The following is a 19,458-nucleotide window of genomic DNA, read 5'->3' as shown; positions in this document are numbered from 1 at the left end:
ACCTTAAAAAAGCCTCCTCCCTTTGAAGTCAGCAGAGGCAGCCTGATTTACACTGAAGAGACTACTATCACCGAACAGGTAACCTAGCAATTCGATGACGACTAGTTAACGAGCTGTCAAAGCTTAAACACCAGTCATCCACTCGCCTGTATCTAGGAAAGTGATATACAGCCAGAACTATATGTGTAGCATTTAAGCAACTGCCACAGATGGGGAATTTAGCACACTTGCTGAAATTATTCCAGGAATCCCTAAACCGTATTTGAGCATCAGCAAGCGTATATAGAAATGCACAGTTATCAAGAATGCCATCTAGTGTACCCTCCAGCAACACTCAACCGTAACAAACTCCCTGCACGCAGAAATGAAGTGAAATGATTATGAACTGTATATCACCCTGGATTGTGATAGATGGGGCCATTAATAGCAACCTGAGAAAAATCAGATGGCTGTATCTAATGGAAATCACATGCCTTTTCAAAGCAACTTAGACTGTTTTGTTCTATAGGATGGCACAGGATTCTTTGTATAAGATTATACAAAACTATTCCAGTTCCATCCAGCCTGTCCCACTAATCTTTCACCAGGATGCCTTGTGGCAAGTCTATAACCAGAGCCCTCCACCCTCCTCTATCTCTAAATCATCCTAAATGTAGGGAAGAAGACATTTTGTGAAACAAGGCTCCTGGATAGTTCCCTGAATTCTGAGATAAGGATTAAGATGTGCAACCCCAGTAAAGATGCTTGATATGATATTATCTGGCAAGTGGTTAATCATAATCTTACTATCTCAGAGTTGCTCTGGTATGCAATACCGAATTGTAAATACCTAAATGTTTTCCATCATCCACATCGCATCTTTTACTTCTTCATGTGCAAGACTCAATGACTGCACTTCATCTCTGGCTGACTTCTGCGATAGCGCAATGTGTGAACCAACAGCAAAAGCTTTCCATTACCCACTCTCTTTTCAAATCTACTGACTTGCAGTGGTTTGCTGCTCCATCTCAAGCCCGTTTTCTGTCAGCTGTGAGCAATACTACTGTGAATTATTTACATACAAATAATTTCACATTTTATATACGGCCTACATGCATTTCCAAGCAAAATCTTGCTATGATTCCCGCTATTTTCCAGCTTGCATTAAGCAACGGCTCAGACACGTTTACTATGTTATCATTGGTCATGCAAAAGTGTAAGAATCTGTGTTGTACACCACATTTCACAGTAAACAATTCCTTCATTTTCATTTACAAAATCAAAGATTATTTAATGAGGAAGAAAGGTCTACTGCACAGGGAACTAATCTAGCATGTAACTTCCCTAGTCGCTCTACACTTCCTGTATGACTTCAGGCAAGGTGTTTAGCTGTGCTCCAACTTCCTCCCTTGTAAATCAGAGATAAAGGCACAGCTGCCACTACAGAGTTTTGTGAGGGTAAATAATGTTAAAGACCATGAAGTGTTTGAACAGAACAGTAATAGGGGCAGGTAATATTTTAGAGAGATCCAATGCTTTGTCCCACTTCCAGCAGTGGTAGCACTTGCTCTCATCTCTGTAACATATTTGTAATAAGCTTTGTCAACAGTTCTTCCAGTTTGTTTTAAATCCATTAATGAAAAGGGTAGATGCCTAAGTTGTTTAGTGAGATTGTCCTGAGCACAGTCTGCAGCTTAGCTGTCAGCTACAGCATACCAATGATGCTGCCCCAGGAGGAGGAAAGCTGCATGTTTGCTCTCTCAGATGGCTGCACAAACACTGTGAAGGCTGACACCACACATACTGCTAGAGAGCATGGAAATTATAGTTCAATAAACTGACTTACAACAGGATACCAAGTGTTTCTCTCCCCTGCATATTTTTCATTGAACTGAAACACATGTATGATTTACAAAACCACTAATAAAAATTTGCAGTAAGAATGCATCATCACTGTGGCCAATGGAATTGCTTGATTCAATGAAAATATACAGATTCAGGCCAGTAAGGAGTGGATTTATATTATTATTTATCAGTTTTGAATTAAGTAATGTCTTAGCAAAATACTAAGGCATCAACATCCTTATGATCTATATTTTCCACTATGAGAATGGAATAAAGTAGAATTAGGCTTTTGAGCATCCCCCTTAAGCTGGAGGATGCTTGTCTGCTGTAGAGTCTTCTAGCAGAGACTCCACACACTTTCTCACTGATTAATACGTGGGAATTTAGCAAGACAACAGAACTAGGAGAAGAGAGATCAATACTGAACATTTAGGGGAACCAATATTACGTGCTGAAAGACTTGTCTTTTTTATACAAAGTTTATCTCTGCTCACATTGCAGAGCTCTTGATGCCCCTTCAAACTGTTGGTATACGACAAGCATCACTCTCTAGTTCCATTAGTCACGATACCTTGGAAACAGCTGGACAACATCTCAGCAGGAGGTATGATTTGCTCCATAGTTATTAAACACTGAAAGTAGTGAATAAAATCCTACTACCACCAGTAAATGAAGTGAAAGTCTGACAGAAGGCTGCATCTTCATCATTCTGGGAAAATCAACTGCATCCTGAAAGTAAATTCAACAAGGAAACTCAGAGGTAATGCAATACCACTGGTGGGAGAAAGAAAAAAAAGAAACAAATGAAAGATCATTTAGTAAACATAAAGTGAAATATTTTGCATAATTCGAAGAAAGAGTGCACGGTACTGAAAGCCAAAAATTGGTAGGTTACATACTGTGGTTACATATAAAAAATCTTCAGGATCTGCCTGGAAGTTTGTCTTTAAATACATGATGGTGAATCCATGAAGGGATCAGAAAGTAGATAGATTTCTTGGTAAAACTGGTATGGCTGCTTTGACTTCACAGTGTCAAATCTGGCATCAATTTACGCCAAATCTACCCCAGGCAATCTGGATATTTCTTCTTTCTAAGGAACTGATTGACTTCAGCCAAGCAACCTCTCTGAGATCTTCACAGCCTTTAAATGAATGCAAATTTTTTGCCGCACAATGAAACATTATCCAGATCTCCAGCTGGCCTGTTTCGTGTTCTCAGGGTCTGGTGTAACTGCTGTCCCAACACGATATGTAGCAGGTCCATGATACCTGAATGACAAATGGGTCTGTGTAAGGGACTGTTTTGGCAAGAATTCTGTACCTCCGTGTAAAATGAACCCTGTGAACTCCTCTGCAAGACACAATACAAGAAAACTCTAAGCAAGTATGAGCACATGTAGCCCACTCCTTGCACTAACAGAAGAAGCTTCACCCCTATTAAGTTACATTTGGCCCAACTTTAGTCACTGTTTGCTGAAGACAAAGTAATTTCTTGTGATTTAAATCACATTAATAACAATGAAGAGAGAATGTTGAAAGGCTAAATGCTGCATTGAAAATTTATATGAATATATATATCTCCCTGTAGTATTAATAAACAGACCGTGCTTCCCAAATGTGCCTTTCCCAGCTGACAGGGAGATTTCCTCTGGATATTCCTTCTACCAAAGGGACAAAATTAAAGCATGAAAATTAAGCAACCTAAAAGCTTATCAAATTATTAGATAACTTGCGAAGGCCGAAATTTATAATGAAAAGGTCTGCATCTGAGTATACATAGTGGGTTATCTATAAGTGTTCATTTGTAAAAAAAGCAGACAATACCAATAAAAAGCAGATCTGAATATTCATAATGATGGTTCCCAGTGATTTCAGCAGAAATCAGATAGGAAACATTTTATAATATAGTTGATTGCTTTAATGTGTTTTCCATACACGCTTCGCATTTTTCAGTAGCATTTTTTAAGTGTCAATGCAAAAACTGGATGCAGTTTCTTGAAAAACATAGCAGCTCTTTGTGCTTATATTTCTAAAAAAAAACACTTTTCAAAAGTTGGAATGGAAGCAGAAATAACTCATGTTATAGACAAAATACCTTAAAAATCAGGGATTACAGACCTCTACCTGATTCACTAATCAGACAGAAGATTTAGAGGTGACTTGACTGACACATAATGGGGAAAGTATGGGCTCTATCATTTAAGGCATAGCAAACAAAGTCAACACTATTCAAAACAATCAAAGGGGAAGATTTTTAAGAATGAGGATGATTCATGATCAGAACAAAATCTCAAGGGAATTGACATATTCTGTCTCTTTATACTTTCAAATCAAAACGTTACATAAAAATAAGCACAAATAAACACATAACTTCTCAGTTTCCAGTGAGGGGTAACTAGGCAAATTATATGCCGATGGTTAGAATAAAAATTCAAAGGTCCTGCCTGGTTTTAGGCCTCATCAGTTAAACTCTGTGAATCTGCAAAATTATATGGGCAGAATTAGTCCATGAAAATTCTTCTTTGGTAATTTTATATGGTATTAAGTATATTTTGCCCACCGTTTAGCAGACTTACCTCTAAGAAAGTCAGACAGATTTATTCAGCAAAAGATTGGAGATTTATATTGAGAATGATGATTACATCTCCACTGTATCTTTCACTAGAGTAAAGAAAACCACTAGAGAACAGACAATTTATACTAATTTCTAATTTGTACTGCAAACAATTCAGTAACCATTTTATTAAGGTTAACATTAAAGAGTCTGTTTCCTACAGGGAATTAATTTTATAAAAGATTTTATTATGAATTAAGCATGTCCCATTTTGTAAGGAAAAGACTAAAAGATGAACTTACATAAAATTCTAAAGAGAAAAGCTTCTAGGTTAGCGACTGCATCCTGATTATTTACAAATATGTTGTGAATTTGGTGAAAATGTTGCATATACATGAAAGAATAGGCATGTGTCAATTTTCATACCACAATAAATTTTCTGGCAAGCATTCCCCACTGTTTATGAATGAATATTCTTTGGTTTTATTTACATTCCTCCTGCATTTCTTTTCTAAAAGAGGATGATCAATTATTTGAGTTTGCAGCCATATTCAGAGAAACTACAGTACCAAGGTGTGGGTCATATCTTCACACCCCAACGCAGAAGGGGGCGCAGAATCTCAAACACACCATCAAAGCCCAGACTTGCCGGAAGCTGAACAAGTTAGACGAGCATGTGATGCCATCCTTACAAGCTGGAAGTTGACCTTGAACGGGTCTGATAAGAGAAAGCTAAATGTAAAGTCTGAGCCCAGACAATAGAGTATACCATAGCTTAACTGTTGTAGGAACAATTGAAGTCTTCAGCTAAACCTGTGTGAAGCAGAGAGGAAAAAAACCTTTTTTTTTTTTTCTCTATATCCTTCATCTTGCCTCTACAAGCCCATTGTGAAACATAATATCCCAGAAATTTCCTCAGGCACTTCCCTTAATTTGAAATTATGGCTATCCAAGCAAACAATAAATGTGACTCTATCTTAAACCAAGAATCTCAGCAGAGCCTTTGTATATCAGGCATCAAAAGTACATACCAAAACACCCTAGGTTAATCTATGCAAAAATCAACATCCTTTGTAAATCATAATGAAGACTAATGGTGGCAGAGCTGTTGTTGTCTTTAAGCTTGAGACTTCACGGGAACAGTGAGCTGTTCCGAACCACATGCTCCTACTGTGGCAAAAGAGTAGGATTAAGTCTGCTAGTAGGTCTTAGCAATCCATACTGATAGAAACCCATAGGTGCAGAAGCAAAATAAAAAGAAAAGAAAAAAAAAGAAAAAAGAAAAATTAAGTTCCAGTATATCGGGGTTAGAATTTTTCATCTTAAATTTTGGGCAGCAGGAGAAACAGCTGCATGCACAAATAAAATGCAAATAAAGTTTAGATACAAACAAAATCATGAAGTATAGAAGATCAAACCTTTTGCACATTCTAATCTGGACCACCGTCTGAAAGAGAGGCATTTAGAGTATAAAAATTTATGGCATGATACTGAGCATTAGCGTTTTCTTTATGTATTTCACATGACAAATAACCCAAGTGACTCACAGAAAGTCGCCAAGAATGTTTGAATGCTCCAGCAACCATAGATGCTGGGTAATATTTGCATGTCATGCAGCCCCATTGCCTCTCCTGGACTGACACATGATGTGAGGCATTTGAGAATTCAGGCCAATATTTTTAATAATAATTAAAATTTATTTGGAACTGATGGCATTCTAGGGCAAGGATCGCATCTTTCATGCAGAAGTAAACACACAGTTCTCTAAACAGAGGATCAGATTCTTTTTTTTTGTTTAAATCTAGACTTTAAATCTAAGATTTCCACCTCTCCAGTGGTGGAGGATGAGCTTGTGAGGTGCGTTAAGCCTGAAGGCAAATCTGCATTGCACAAAAGAGTAGAGTAGAGAGATCTGTAATCTGTATTGGCAAAGTCTGAAATCCACAGGGCACTGTGTAACCAAGAGACAACACAAATGCTGTGGGGCTGCTTTTGAGCTTCAGCTACCTACAGGGTCCATTCACTCAGTTCCAGCTCTGAGTTAGCCTGGGCAAATCCAATTCAGATATCTTCAAATCTGCAGAAGCAGAAAGAGCCAAACTAACCATATTTTCTAGAGAACACATATGTTTACATAATTACTTCAGGAAAACATTTGAAAGGTTTTGTGCTGTCTGCAATTTCCTCTTTAAAAAAAAAGAGCTGTTTGGAGAAGGTCCCCAAATGACACATGACACAATGGCAGGAGAAAAATAGAACACCACTTCTCCTAATTAGGGCCCCAAAATAATAAGATTTTGGCATCACAGAGATTGATTTACTTTTTTTCAGTCAGCACCCACTTTGTCACTTTCAGCTGAGTGGTAACAATTGAGAAAGTACAAAAGAAAAGTTAGCTTTTGTGCTCAAAAAATCTAAATGCTCGAAAATCCATATTGAGTGCCTCTTGCCCAGCAGGTTGGTGGGTTTTGTTCATTGCCGCTGCCTTTTTTTGCAGCTAGGCTATGGAGAGAGGACTGCTAGATGAGATCCAGAGCGCCTACTTTGAGCCTGAAATGGAAGTTGGATGAAATGTAGGCAGTTAAATCCAACAAACTGATCCAGAAAACCCTTGCAGCAAGTGGCTGTCAAAGACAGCAGACAGTCACAGTCAAAAAACACCTTCCTATTCAACATAAGATGCTTCCCAGAGGCTTGTGCCCACCTCCCACCTCATCTCCTTGGTCCTCGGAGACGAAGGACCACATGCCCAGCCTCTGGCTGATCTCCCTGACAGGTTGGTGGTGTGGTGTGAGCTTGGTGGAGCTGAGTTCAGCCCAAGCAACAGGAACCAGACGGTGAGATGAGACAGCAGTGCTGCTTCTGCCCACTTTCTAGGGAACTTGCCCTGCAGGTTTTAATGGAGCTGCACAGTGTTGCACCGATGTTGCACTTGGTCATAGTTTTCAGCTTTGTGAAAGCTTTGTGCTTTCAGCTTTTCAGCTTTGGTGCCAAGTTTTCCTGCTGGAAGACATTGTGTGGGCCAAGGGCACTGGTGGGACACCCTGTCCCTGCCCAGCCCCTCGGGGCCTCCCCCACCCCCATGTCCTGGGTTGAGGTAAAACCCAACCAATTTTCTGTTCAGTAATTTTACTTTTCAGCTAAGCCTTTTCTAAGTAACTGAAGTCTCTGAAATTAACAGAACATTTTTCAGACACTGTCCACTCCCAGAGACTGATAAGACCTGATTGTTTATAATTTATGCCAAGGAATGGTATTCAGATGGTATTCAGAATGGTACTCTTGCTTACACTTCTTGCTCTAACAGCCAAGGTGAGCTAGCTTTGTTATTTTGTCCTGTTGGAGGGTTGGAAGCAGAAGAGTGTAGAGGAGTTGCACCTGCAGGGAGGAGTGGACAGGACAAGTGACCCAAAACTGACCAACAGGGTATTCCACCCTATCTGCTCCACGGCCAGTGTCCAAGGAGGACTCTGTCTGTTCATCTGCCTTTGATCCTGATCTGTACATTCCTGAATCCAGATCCGGAATCCTATTCCCGTCCATCGCTGAGTCTAGTCTGAGACTTTCCCGGTGCCTGCCGGTGACGTGATTGTCATCCTGGGACCTCAGTACGATTTTGTATATATTACATCATTTCCTTCTTATTATTTTATTAATATTTCATTAAAGTATTTATTTTTTTTCTAAACTCTTAAGTCTCTCTCTCCCTCTCCCTCCTCTCCCTTCTGTGAGGAACATTAGGGAGAGCATCTGTCATGTGTTTCAGTGCCAGTCCAGCCCAAAACCACAACACCCGGCCATAGCCCAAGACACCTTTTAACTTCCCCAAGTGGGAGGACATCAGGCACAGCCCTGCCCTGTTGGCCCACCCATGAGCCGGTATCCCAGCCTGTTACCGTCCCCAGGGAGGTGGCCAGTGCCCAGGGCTGGGGCTGCCCTGCTCCTGACTGGGACAGGAGCTGACTCAGGAGCCCCCGCAGTCCCTGGGGAGCCACCATCCCATGGGGTGTCCCGATAGAAGCCCCTTCACCTACCCTGTGACACTGCCCACCACAGGCTTCCTCAATCTCTGCCCATTGTCCATCCTCCCAGCACAAAGGAAAACGGCATCGGCCGTTCCTACTGCTCAGTAACTCCTCAGCAACACGTGATCAACATGGAGACTACAGAGACAGTCACTTTCGTCAACTGACTTTTTTCTTTTTCCTTCTCTAGCATTAAAAATGCTCCACTGCACCCCTCAGAGAGAAAAACAGCATTGCAAACATATTGAAACAAGCTGTCACTGCCCTAAAATTTCCTTTTACGAGCTAAGGAAATTCCACTATTCCAGAATGACAAGCATAGCGCTTCTGAGAACCCCTGTAAATCAAGCATTTTGTATTAGCCAGCTTTATTACTGGGAAATACTGGGGAAAATGTGATGAGAAAGCCCGTTCTCAGGAAATCCAAACCAAAAGTGAGATCGAAACTGCGGGATTTTTCCCTGCAGCAAACCAAACCCCTAAAACCTTTAAACATTCACTCATCATTACACAAATGCCTCTACATAAATCAGTCAAGCATAATGAGGCAATAAAATTTAATTCATGCACAAATATCCTGGCAATCAACCATGCTGTAAAGAAAATTCAGAGCACTAAATGGGAACTTCAGAGGGTTTCCTGAAGCATGATTTAGGCAACATTTGCCAGAATGTGACATGATCTCCTTAAACTCATAACCATTTTCATACATATTATTGTGTTTTGCCACAGCTGAGAAATCCTGCAGAACATTTTTGGTTCTATAGTTCATCTTATGTTAGTAATCCAATAGAAATAATATTTACCAAAGGTTTACAATCGACTTGTAAAAATATACTTGGCATCAAAACTCGAAACTTGGCATATGAAGGACTGGCTAAGATCTGCCCAAAAGTATTTTCCTTCCCAAATTTTATGTACAAATAAACAGAGGCACTCTGAATTAAAAGAATCAACTTAATATTTTCAAACAGATTTTTACACTTGTGTAATTCTAAAATAGGATGAATCCAAGAAAAATACCACAGACTTCATATTGATGCCTTTTATTAGAGAGGTTAAAAATAGCTAAAATTTAGCTAAAAATGAAAAATGTACAAGTGATTTCTTATTCCAGATGATGGAGAAGTCACATTAGAGCTTCTTACAGGCTATACATTGCTTTAGTGCTTTGAAGAGGGCATAATAACACCAGCCCTGGGCATTTCCCTATGGCATACAGAGATTATCTCCCATTAATATCACAGACACAAGGAATAGGAAGCAAAGAGCATGGAAGACGAGCCCTGAGTTTGATTCAGCTGATGTTGACTAAAGAGGTCCTGGCAAGGCCTATTTTCCATTTGTCCCCTCATTTAGCATTAAGCCGCTGACTTTAAGAAAGAAGAAAGTCGAGTGTCTTGTTTCTTTGAGCAACAAAAGCCTAGGAAGATGCACAATATATATTACCTGTAAGAGGGTTGCCCATTTTCGGAGCTCTCCATTTTATCGCGCTGTTAAGCCAACTCAGCATCACTACTAAATAAAGTATGCCTTAGGTAAAGTGAGCATCCTGCCATGAGACGCTCATTCAAGAGAGTCATGAATTGAGGACCTGTGGGGAGGTACAGAGCTGTAGGAAAGAATAATCCAAGGCTCTAGCAGACCTGAGGGATTGTCAAGGTTTTAAGGACCAAGGCACTTTAAATACTCAAAGGTCAACCATCCAGCCTTTTTTTCCTGCCCCCATTCTTGCCTCACTCCCTCTCCACATTGACACAAAGAATGATGTGAGGGAAACAGTGAAACTCCTTGAACTTTCCTACTCTTGGACTCTTAAACACATTTTTCCTTGGAAAGGGAAATCTGCCCCAACACCCAGAGACCAAAAGAAGGAAAAATACAGTCAAGTGAAGAGCTGTACGTACTTTTTTTTCCACCAAAGCTCAGAGGGGATTCTGGCAAGAGACAATAGTCTGGATAGAATCAGAGAACATAGTAGAAGGAATGTCTGAAGGAAAGAAGGACCTTCTGAGATGAATCCAAGAAAGGCAATTTTTTTTACTTCTATCCAGAAGCATTACACTTTCAGGAACTGAGGCCTGGGGAGTTTTTAAAGCTGTTAACTGGATCCTTTTAGGTAGTCACTGAGCCAAGGAGTGGAATGGAAAGAAGAATTAATATGAGTGACTCAGATTCCATGTAAATCCAGTTTAGGAGTCGTTTGGGCAGCATGAGCTTTTGCTTATTTCCTCCTTTTTTTTTCCTTGAGACCTCCATCTCTTGTCAAGTAGACAAACAAAAATCATTGGCCCCCATACAGACCAACTGGATGAAAGTCAATGGTGGTTTATGGAAGTTCAAGTGTGATAAGCTCATGATGCCTTTTGGATGTAAAAGGCTTCTACCCCCGAGCTCTGTGACTCACTCATCTTCAGGAGCCAAGTAAATCCTCCCAAGGAATTCAGGAGCCTACTGGCTCAGACCCATGACAGTGATAGGGTGGCTCAATTGTTGGTAGCATGGAACTACTATGGATGTTCACAAGCTCTTCCTGGTTTTGAGGTAATGTGACATAATATAAATCTCCTTTGAATGGATTCAAACCCCCTGCCAGACACAGGCTCGCTGTGTGCACACAGACAGTTCCTGCAGTTCTACTGGCGGGTAATAATTCGTTAAATTGCCATAACTCTGGATAGATTCAGGGCAAAGGTCTCATATATTACAGCTACAGAAATGAGTCTCATCTTTTTATTTGAAACTCTATTGCTATTTCAGCAAGGCAAGGTTAGACGTGACAGCTACAGCAACACTATCACTATTGCCATTCCATTCCTTTTACTTTGAAACTGTTCTACCTTCACTTTTTCTCCCTTATCAACCAGCAGAAAATCATGCAATGACAGCTGAAGAATATGATTCTTCACAATGGGATGCAGTGGGTAGATGCTGCTGTTGTCTTCTATTTCTCCCATGTCCACAGTTTCTATACCCCTTCAGTCTTTCCTTTTTTGAAAAAAACATCATCACCCCATGAAAGCCAGCACTCATAAATTTAATCACATATCTGTGGTTGGTTGGCAAGAATCTTGTACAAGTTTCCTGCATATACAAAAGTTCAGGAAGAGTTTCAGGCTTTCTAGCACTCTTTTCATGCTTTTCTAATGTCCTTTTAAGAATATTATAATTAAATATCTTAGCAAAATACACATTCATCCATGCATTTACCACCAAAAATGTCTAGATTTGGCACTTCAGGGAATGCTCTAGTGGCAGAGATTGTAGGTTGGTTGTTTGTGGGTTTTGGTTGGGTTTTTTTTGTTTGTTTTTTGTTTGTTTGTTTTTTTGGTGTGTGTATGGTTGGACTCGATGATCTCAAAGGTCCTTTCCAACCATGAAGATTCTATGACTCTATGAATCTATGAAAAAAAAATTTAAAAAAAAATATTCTAAACATACTTGGGAATAGCTGTTTCCATAAGGCTTATTTTGCTAAAAGGCTCCTTGCGAAATATCATTCATTTTTTAAATGGCACATTCAGGTTTTCTCCTATTCAAATGAGTGGAAGTTGTGGCACTGACTTCAGTGTTGATAGGATCATATCTAGTTTGTAGATCTCCCTAGTTCAAAAATTATGTTGGATCATCATTCCCCTCTAATCCAGGCTGATTTTTTACAAAGAAACGTTTCCTTAGACCATGCTTCTGCTTTGATCTTTTATCTCTGTTTAATTAAGAACTCTGAATCATCTTTCCCTTGCCAGAATATCTTGTATCCCTGATTCATTTTCCCTCGGCCAGATGAAAAAAGGTGACTATTGGCTTCTTTCCATTCTTATCTTTGCATAGATGTTCTAACAAAAGTGACAAACCTTTTCCTTCTTATTCATTTTTAGCCTTTTGCATTGGTACTTCTCTACAAAGGCAGTAACCTTTCTGTCCTCTTTGCTTCAATCCTTGTAACATTACTGATAAAAGACATTTGCTGCCTGCATGTAGTAAATTCTTATTAAAACACCTTGGAATTTTTTTTATAATTTTTATTTTCCCCTGCAGCACAGAGTAGCACTATGCTTGGAAAGGATTTTTTGCAATGGATACATTTGGCCTCATTAAATAATTACAAAATAAACCAGAAGGAGCTGCTTCCAACCATTATACGGGAGATAAACAGTTTTTAAAATGTGGCCTAATTAAATAATTACTCAATAGACCAAAACAATTCTGATCTGTCATGTAGCTAATGTACAGTTTTCAAAAACTACCTAATTAAAGTAATTACCCAATAGAGCTGATGGTTCTAAATGAGCCACTTCTTTTCTTTGGGTACTTGGTGCCCAGATGAAAACAACCTAATTGCATAATTTCTTTAAGGAGGTATTCTGATATATCCATCAATAATATGAGGCGGTTTCTCCCACTTCTATTACTTTTCAGCTTTTTAAATTGCATTTCTGTTGAAGACATCACAAACTTCTGTGGTCTCTGGGTGACAAATAGGGGGTTGTTTCAGTTCCATGTAAAATTCTGGGATGCCTCTTCAGTGACAGTATGACTCTTCCTTTTTCTGTTTGTTATACTTTCATTTAAAAAGGAAGTGTCAGAGAGCCTTTTGTAAATGTAGACTCTTTGTACGACATCTACTTATCCTCCCCTAACACCAGCGTACGTATTTGAAGTGCCAGTGTGACACACTGTCATTGACTGGCTGATTCTAATAATTTATACCTTTTAGCAGCAAAACCTTCCTAATATGAATGCATTGTATGCAAATAAAACTGTGCTTTGCCTAAAATCGTGTAATCTTACACTACGTCTCTCCTTCCCCCTCTCTCCTCCACACTCCTCAGAAGAAAAGGAAGCATCAGCAAAAGCGTAGTTTTGCCAATGTGACTGTGCTTACACTAGCGATTTCACCAGCACGGTTCTGTCAATCACACATCACACTTTACCACCCTCCTCATCAACATAGCTGTTCCAGCAAAATTTTGTATTACAGACCTGACCTGAGTCTCATTAAAGTGGCCAAGGGTCATAGGCTATGAAGTTGCACAGACATGTTTGGAAAACAGCAAGTTCCTATCTTCTATTCAGTTTAATTGGTTTTGAACTTAAATGGAAGTTGACCTTGTTTGCAATTTTTGACCACAAAATTTTCATGGCTACTTTTGATTTGTTTATTTTTTAGCCACAAAAGTCCGTTACCTTTTCAGCCAGCTGTTTTCTGAGAACTCAGCTATACATAAATCCTAATCATAGGGGTACAGTAGGGGGAGTTTGAAGGAGCATCCAGAAGGAGAAAGTTATCTGAGTCGGATCAAGAAAATGGGATAAATTTTTATAACAACTGGAAGGAGTCCAAAGAGATGGAGGAGGAAAAAGACCCCAAATACCAAAAATGCCTTCACTAGTCCAGTCGGAACTTCCAGACACCTTTTTTACTTCGGTGCAAGACATAGCAGCTTGCCAGCTTTAAGAAGAGTAGTCTTTTATTTAGGAACTTATACAAAGGTTTGGGTATTTTAGTCATCCAAGTGTGAATTTATTGTATTTATTTTTAGAAACGTACTTAACCTTCTGTGACTCTCTTCATTGGTATCTGTAATTAAATGGCATTTGTTATTCACCATTCTGATACCATAATGAAACCTGTAGCACATGTCTATTCTTGTGTTAACCTAACTGACTCCAAAACTTCACAGACGTAATATGAACTAACGGAGGTCCTCTAGCTACGACAGTGAAGTCCCAAGTCTTCACTACAGTGTGAAGGCTTTACTGTTTGCATCAGTGAAAAACAATCCATCTAACAGTAGACAACAAAACTGTCCGGAGGAGCTTTGATTTGGAACAGAGTGAAGAGCGCGTTGAAAAGCGAGCAGAGAGATGAGAGCCCTTAAGTTAAATCAAACCAGGCCTATTAAAACAGTAAACCTACTTTCAGGATTTTCCCTTGTTTAAGATTACCTGAAGTGACAATGTGCCAAAAGAAACTGTTTTGTTTCAGTCTGAAAAAAACACATTAGTTAATAATGCAAAGCTTATCCTTGTTTTTATAGTAACTGCAACCGAGTAACTGAGATGATAAAATTCCAGTGCAGAGATTTTGAGATCTTTATACTTCATAGATACAAAAAAGATCATAGGTATGATCCCCACTTGCCTTAGAAAGAAGTTAGATTTTTGTTTTTGTAAAATCTCTGCATCAAAAATAGCCACAATCCAGTTTTTCCGCTACAGAGCAATGCTCTTTGTGATGTCTTTAAAAATTGCCTTTTTCCTCCTTAGCCATATCAGTCATTCAAAAATTTTCATAAGAGAAGACCTTTGACATACATGATGAAACTGATTTTGATTCCTGGGAGAACACAACTGGTTATACGAGCCTCTGTTCTGTGAACAAAAATCCTATGTATTCTTTGTGGGTAGAGGGGAGAGGGGGCTTCTTAAATATAGGGTCAGAACATATGTTTGAGTTATGCAAATATGTAATGATTTTCTTCAGCTGCTAAAGGGCAAGCAGACTGGCACAGCCTGTATGTCTTCTGTCTGTGAAACTAAGAATGGAATAACCAGTCCCATTCTGCAATTTTGTTGTATGACAGTTGAAAGCATAATATTCTAACTTCTTCCAGCGTTGAGATCAATCCTGAAATAATTTCGTTCTTGCCATTCATTGGTGATTAGTGCTGGGGAAAATTAGAGGGGGGAAAAAATGATGACTTTTGAAAAAAATAAATTACAGGGCCACTTAAAATGAGAGACTGAAGATAAAAAACAAGTTTATGTAAGATATTTGCAGTTTCCATTTCAAACCTTTTCTTCTTTGTTTGTTTTCAGAACTGCTCAGTGAGCAGATCTGTTGTGATCGCCTTATGTGAGTGGACAGAGGTACAAAGATATGCACATTTTTCTTGTATTCGAAGCAAAGTACTTTTTTTAAGGACACTTAGGCTGCAGAACTGACTGCCACAGAGGTCTCGGCATGTCAGATGTATGAACAGGCTCAAAGAGAGATTAAAAAAATGCATAGAGGGTGGGATCACTGGTAGCAATTAACCATGACAGTCCAAATCCAACCTTTGCCTCAGAGTGTTTCTACATTACTGATTAGCCAAAGATGGGAAGAAGTATGCCAGTGAAAGGCATACTGTACTTGCCTTGGTTCTTAGACTGCAGTTTCACAACAGTTCAAGACAGTCTAAGTACTGCATTTCCTCCCGCCCTGGGCATGTATTCCAGCCTCGTCCCTTTATCCAGCTGGCCCAGGAAACTGATTCAATTGAAAACTAAGTGGTGTCAGCCAAGTCAGCTTCCTGATCTCATCACATAAGCACAGTTGCCTAATTTTTTTCTGTAATCTTCTGCTACTGACAGACTGATGGTGGTTTATGAAGCCCTACAAACCTCTGGTCAACACCAGTGTAGCGGGTTTAATGCTACGTTTCTGTGAGCCACCCTGTTCTCCCCCATATCCTCCAGTGATGGGAACGTGGGAAGGTCTTTATGCTGGCTTGACTGCTGATTTTGTGGTAACTACCCACAGTCAAAAAATTAATCCATATTTGAACAGGATGGGTTATCTTACTCCTCTCTCAAGGTGACAGGCAACTTGAAAAGTGGTCTGCTCCTACTGAATTGCAGCTGTGCAGTCTGAGCTGGTGATGTCTCCATGATGGTAGACCTGTCACTGGTGTTTAGAAATAAACGCCTGTATAGGCTCTCTAGACCTTCTGACCTTTTTCAGCATTTATTTTGTCTTAAACATCACTGGAGGTGGCTGTTTTTCTACTGACAACTGTTCTACAACAGCATCTGAAATACTTTTCTTCAAAGGTGCTGTTAAACTAACCCTTAATTTTATAAGCTCATCAGCTCAGTCTGTGGTAAGGTAACAAGAAGATAAGAGCTCTTGGCATGTGCATGTGTGCAGCTGTGTAACCTTTCCCACTTTGCAACACTTATCTGACTTCAAGAGGAAGACATCAAAAATATAGCATTGTGAATTATTTTCACAGCATATGGGCCTGGCTGTGCTATGTTTTAAAAACCCCTCTGGTTCAAGTGCCATGCATATTTTCTGTTGCGTACATCCATTGCTGAACTCCAGGGAGAATGGCAGTAGTGTCCTGAACCAACAAAAGCACTTATTCATGTTACCTTTAAGATCGCCGCTATTCCCACTGAAGTCAATAGGGACACAGGGGTTAACTGTTTAAATTTAAACAGATGTCTCAGAGCTTTTTGACTTGAGAACAAAAATTGTTCCTTTTCCTAAATCCCCGGACTGTTAAGTAAAACTGCCTAACTTTGTTTTTGGATTCTCAGAAGAGTGCGAGTTCTCAAAGGACGATGGCTGTGGAGGAAACTACGAATTGTCTGTGAAATTATAATAATACTAAACTAGTTATTACAGTGAAGGGAAGGAGAAAATAAAGGGGGGAAAATGCACTAAACCACACAATATTTCATATTCAAGATTTTCAAATGGTTAAATTTATCTTGAAATGTTCAAACACTATTTCATGCTATTATTTTTACTGCAATCATGAGAAAGCTTTTTTCTCATTAAACCCTAATAACATTTTTAAGAAAGAAATGCAAAGAAAAGAGGATTCAGATAACATTAAGTAATTTGTAACTGAAAACTATATTTCATCCTGAAATTTAAAATGTTTTCCATCTGACCTGAAATTTAAAATTAAATTTGCTTTTTGTGTTACAGAGTTCAACTTCAGAGTTCTATCTTCTTGACCTGACAGAATTAGTAGCAGTAGTAGTAGTAGTATCTTTGTAGAGTATTTCTTTTTCAATTTACGATCCATTTACTGAACCAAAAATGAAGTATTCTTCTAGATCCTCTGCTGAGTGATGGAGAGGAGGAGATAGAGAGGGAAAGTAGCTTTTGGTGGATGAGGTTGTATCTTGTGATTTTTTTTTTTTTTTTCCAGCAAGCATTAAGGATCTTACATCTTATATCTTCCAGCCCCTTCAGCTCTTTTTCAGTTGCCTTCTCTACCTGGAGATATACTCCACATCAGTGGAACAGATAAAAAAAAAATCTAGTGATTGCCTGGCTTTGTTCCTATTGTCATCTTTGTTGATGTTATCTTGGTTTACGTGGGTCAGAAGGAAACCACCCTGGGCTCTCTCCCTGCTGCTGTCATTTACAGCTCTGCATAGTAGATCCACCGTGTTACCAAGTTAGAACAATAGCAGTTTGCGCCCATTCATCACACAGACAGCTGAATACACATGGTTCAAAACATTAGAGAATCAACCTCCAAATCCTTCTGCTTAATAGCATTGTATTCTAGCTTCAATTGTTCTCTAGACAAAGAAGTGCTATAATGCACCAGCAAGAAACATATCATTTTAAAGCATAACATATCACATAGAGCATTTGTGAAATATGTCCCTGCCCATGGCAGGGGAGTTGGATTAGATAATCTTTTTTAAAGGTCCTTTCCAACCCAAACCATTCTATGAGAACATAATTCTCACAACTGTGATCGTGGGGTTTGGGTTGGTTTTTTTTTGTTTTTAAGTTGAAGTGAGATTATTTAGGAATAGCAAACCAAAGAAGTCATCTGGGTCAGAATCACACAGACAAGATTTTCTGGCATGGGGATCTGAGACTTCAGGGTCACTGCTGGGATTTTGGAAAGCTGATATAAAGGCTGAGGCAATGAACAGTCTCATCAAAACAGGGAAATGGTGCAAGGCAGGAAGAAAGTGATGAGACTGGGAAGAGACCTCTGATTTTCCCTTATGAAAAATTCCCCCCTCCTCTGCCTTTGCTAAATGCAGTCAATACTATCAAGAATGTAAGACAAAATCCTGAACACACGGAACTTAACAGCAGAATTACCACAGCCTTCTACAGGCCATGATTTCACACAGAAGCAGCAGTATGAAGTTCAGTTTAGAGCTATTTGAAAGACCCTGGATCTCCTTTTAGAGGTGCCCTCTCCTTTTACATTGAGTAATCAAAATAGGAAGTTTTAGAGCTGCTCATTATAATTGTAAACACATATCATCATAAATATCCACACAGTAAATCACTGTAAAATACCACATAGCAAATAATAGTACTCTCCTTGTTCAGCATTAGCCCATAGCCATCCTGGCTTTATCTTCAAGTAAAATAACTATGGAATCATAGAATCGCCTAGGTTGGAAGGGACCTTTCAGATCATCTAGTCCAACCATCAACCTAATTCTGACAAAAACCATCATTAAATCATATCGCTAAGCACTACGTCCACCGGTCTTTTAAATACCTCCAGGGATGGTGACTCAACCACTTCCCTGGGCATCCTGTTCCAATGCTTAATAACCCTTTCAGTGTAAAAATTTTTCCTAATATCCCATCTAAACCTCCCCTAGTGCAACTTGAGGCCACTCCCTCTTGTCCTATGGCCTGTTACCTGGGAGAAGGGGCCGACCCCCACCTCTCTACAACCTCCTTTCAGGTAGCTGTAGAGAGCGATAAGGTCTCCCCTCAGCCTCCTTTTCTCCAGCCTAAACAACCCCAGCTCCCTCAGCTGCTCCTCATAAGACTTGTTTTTCAAATCCCTCACTATCTTCATTGCCCTTCTCTGGACACGCTCCAGCACCTCAATGTCTTTTTTGTGGCGAAGAGCCCAAAACTGGACGCAGTACTCGAGGTGGGGCTCCACTGAAAGATTTTCATCTACAACTACCAGCCTTCCTTGGTAGACGAAGACAGATTACTCTGGATACCACACATGCTATAACCACTTTTGTCCCAAGGAAAAAAAAAAAAGACAAGAACCAAAGAACCTCTTCATTTACTTAGCTTTGTAGCTGTCTGTGATTATTCATAGCAAATTTGGTAGTTGGTTAGTGAACTACATAATCAAATGCGATTTTAAATGATTATTCTATGGAATGTAGCTAAATAAGATTTTGAATGATTATTCTATAGAAGCTGAACAATGAGTAGTCTCTCAAAGACTTAGAATATGTTGGATGAATAGCTCAATACCTGACATGTGCTAGCTGTTTCAAGTTCTTCAACTTTTTTTTATCTCTCTGATTGAAAAAT

This window comes from Larus michahellis, chromosome 2, assembly GCF_964199755.1.
Source record: "Larus michahellis chromosome 2, bLarMic1.1, whole genome shotgun sequence".
Taxonomy (NCBI): Eukaryota; Metazoa; Chordata; class Aves; order Charadriiformes; family Laridae; genus Larus; species Larus michahellis.
This window is presented reverse-complemented; position numbering follows the sequence as displayed.